The sequence below is a fragment of the Elaeis guineensis genome, chromosome 7, assembly GCF_000442705.2.
Source record: "Elaeis guineensis isolate ETL-2024a chromosome 7, EG11, whole genome shotgun sequence".
NCBI lineage: Eukaryota > Viridiplantae > Streptophyta > Magnoliopsida > Arecales > Arecaceae > Elaeis > Elaeis guineensis.
In genome coordinates, this window is record NC_025999.2 from 74,151,074 (window position 1) to 74,154,118 (window position 3,045).

The window sequence follows — 3,045 nt, forward strand, 5'->3', positions numbered from 1 at the left end:
ATGGCCAAGTCATGAACAATGATGAGTTGATAGGAGTGCTACATCGAGATGATCTTCAACCACAAAGCTTTTCACCCAACAATGACACAAATAGAGAGAATCTGATATTAGATGATTTTATTAATGATGATGAGATAGAAGAAGAAGCTGAAAGCGAAACAGATGATGATCAAAACAACCATGATGAATACAGTTCTGATGAATATAGTCCTGATGATTAGCCTATTTGTAATTAGAATTTTATTTTTTGTCATGTTAGAAGAAGAAATATTATGTGATGACCAACAGGTATTTTAATTTAAATCATTTTATTGTGTTCATGTTATTTTTGTATCTTCTGATGGCATATTCATATTTTTTTGTGCATTTAGTAGATGTTACTGATAATTAGTTGAACTTTTACTAAAAAGCTTGCTTATTGTTTTTATTAGAAAATGGTTAGATGTAGAGGAAGAGGTGCACGAATTAGTGGACAAGGACAACGCCCTGTTATTGATATAAGATTTCAAACAAATGAAGTTACATCACCTCATCGAGAAAGGCTGCGGCGAAATCAATCACAAGAAGAGGCATAACTTTGGGACCAACAAAACCAGCAGACAAATGAACACCAAGATCAGATGCTTGAATTGCAGCAAAGTCAATCCCATGGACAGCAACTTCAAACTCAACCAAGAGTTTCTAGTCATTGTAGTAATGCTGGTATAATAATATTTTATTTATAGCTGAAACTTTTAATTTATTCTACTTAAATTTAGTTATACTGATTGTAATTTATTTTCTATAGCAACTGTTTCAAGTAAGAATGTGCGTGGGCATTACAAATGTATTAAGGTTGATATGAGAACAAAGAATAGACCATTGAAAGTTAGCATCCCTCATGATATACTGAGAGCAGTAGGAGAAAATGCTAGAGATATTGTCAATTTTTGTGGTTATGTTGTCAGGACACAAGCTCCATTAACTGCAAAAAATTGGCCAGATGTGGCAAATGGAGTAGGTGAGCGAATGTGGCTACAAGTAAAGATAAATTAAATATTTATGATTGATTTTAGTATCTTGTTTATTTCTATTTATATATATTAACATACAATTTACATTGTTTGTGTCTTCTAGGAGAAGTTTAAGATGGAAGATGATAGGAATGAATATCGTTTATGTGCTTTTGTCTTGGCCACCATGCAACGACTTTATAGAGGTTGGAGAAATCGCTTGCATGATTTATATAAGAAATTTAGAACTGATGAGGAGAGGTTGGCTAATATTCCTGAAGATGTTACTCCAGAAGATTGAAAATATATGATGGCATACTTCAGCTCTGATGCTTTTCAGGTTTTTGCAAATTAAAATTTAATTTATATTTAAAATATATACATCATCATTTTGGATTTATAGATGATGTTAGTTGCATGTATCAATTGTTTGTAGAAAGTAAGCAAGCGAAATGCAGCAAATAGGGCAAAGCTAGTTACTAAGCATACATGTGGCACCCGATCTTATGCTGAAGTTGAAGAATCAACTGTAAGTTTTTAGAATAAATTGAAGATTTAACATAGTTTTAGGAACTTCTAAATAAAACACTTATTTTTTTGTGATTCATTTCAGAGGGACCCAGAAACAGGTGAAAAAGCACCACCAGATCAGGTTTGGTTGATTCAGCACACTAAGAAAAATAAAGAAGGAGAATTAGTATGGTCTGACCCTAAATCCAAGGAGATCCATGTTAGTTAAAAAACTTTTCTTATTGTTCTTAAAATTCATTATGCATTATTTTGGCATCTAATCTTTGATAATCTATTGCAGGAACAACTTGAGGAGGTTGTTCAACAAACACAAGAGAATGAATCCCAAATGACTCGTGATGATATATTACTACAAGTACTTGGCCAAAAGTCTGGTTATTTTCGTGGCAAAGGTGCTGGAAAGAAGGCACCATCTAAGAGAGTTAGGTATAATGAAAATGTGCAAGAAGAGGTACAAAGAGCTGTCGAACAAGCTAAGGAATCGTTGGTGGATAGCATTAGAGAAGACGTTCGAGCTCAATTGCAAGATGAGGTTAGAGCTGAGATTCAAGCTCAAATGGAGGAACAAGTTAATGAAAAAGTTAATGCTATGATCCAAGCTCGTTTTGCTGCCTTTTTTGAAACTTTCTCCCAATCAAGAGCTTCATCTTCCTCAATGCATGAACCTTGACCAAGTAAGAATTTTTTACTTTTAAGAAAGTAGAAAAGTTAAATATGATATTTTTTTTTCTTATTTTCAATGATCTATAAGAGAGGAATATAAACAACAACCAATCAGCTATAGTATACTTAGGTACAGTGCTGCATTCTAAGAGTGTGAGATCCATAATTTTTTTAATTCTAGGAATGACAACTTTGAATTGAGATTCTTAATATATAGTCAATTCTTTTTTTTTTAATTTTTTATTTTAGAAGTTTAATTGCTAACATGCCTGAGCTCATTTCTTGTGTAATCCATTGAAAATATGGATTGAAAACCTTTCTTGTTGTCTCAACTTTTCAATATGAGGTATAAATTTACAAATTATATGCAAAAAAAGTTGCCTTATTTTTTTTTTTAAATTTTTAGTGGATAATCTGTTGCTTATCTAGAGGTTGCTAGACTTTAATTACTCAAAACTTTATTCTAGCCAATCATTTACTAATCCAAACCTTGTTTATATGCAGGAATAATATGGGCAGCTACTTCTGTTGGCAGTATGGGAGTACATCAACTAGCTTCAATTTGAAAATATGAATGTCATAGGCTGTTAGTTTTGATCAGTTAAGTAGAATGTAGGGTGCTTATGAACTATAGGTACTAGTCAGTATTTTTTTAAATTAATTTTGGATGTCCTGTCGAATTTCAAACAGTGAAATTGAAAATTCTTTGGATGTCTTGGATCATGTACTATTGGTTTTGATCAATTAAATAGCATATGGAGTGCTTATGAACTACTGGTACTATCTTATGATTTTTATTTTGGATATCTACTGAAATGCAAACATTGAGAAAGATGTATTTGGATTCTTAGTTTGCTTG

The 3,045-nt window shown here is 32.1% G+C and overlaps 1 long non-coding RNA gene across 1 annotated transcript; it reads left to right on the plus strand.

Annotated features, from left to right (window-relative positions):
* Positions 1 to 952: 952 nt before the first annotated feature.
* On the plus strand, positions 953 to 2,108 carry LOC140859426 (uncharacterized). Its single transcript, XR_012142904.1, has 3 exons — positions 953 to 1,521; positions 1,606 to 1,722; positions 1,804 to 2,108. It is a non-coding gene; the product is annotated as an uncharacterized lncRNA (long non-coding RNA).
* Positions 2,109 to 3,045: the final 937 nt, after the last annotated feature.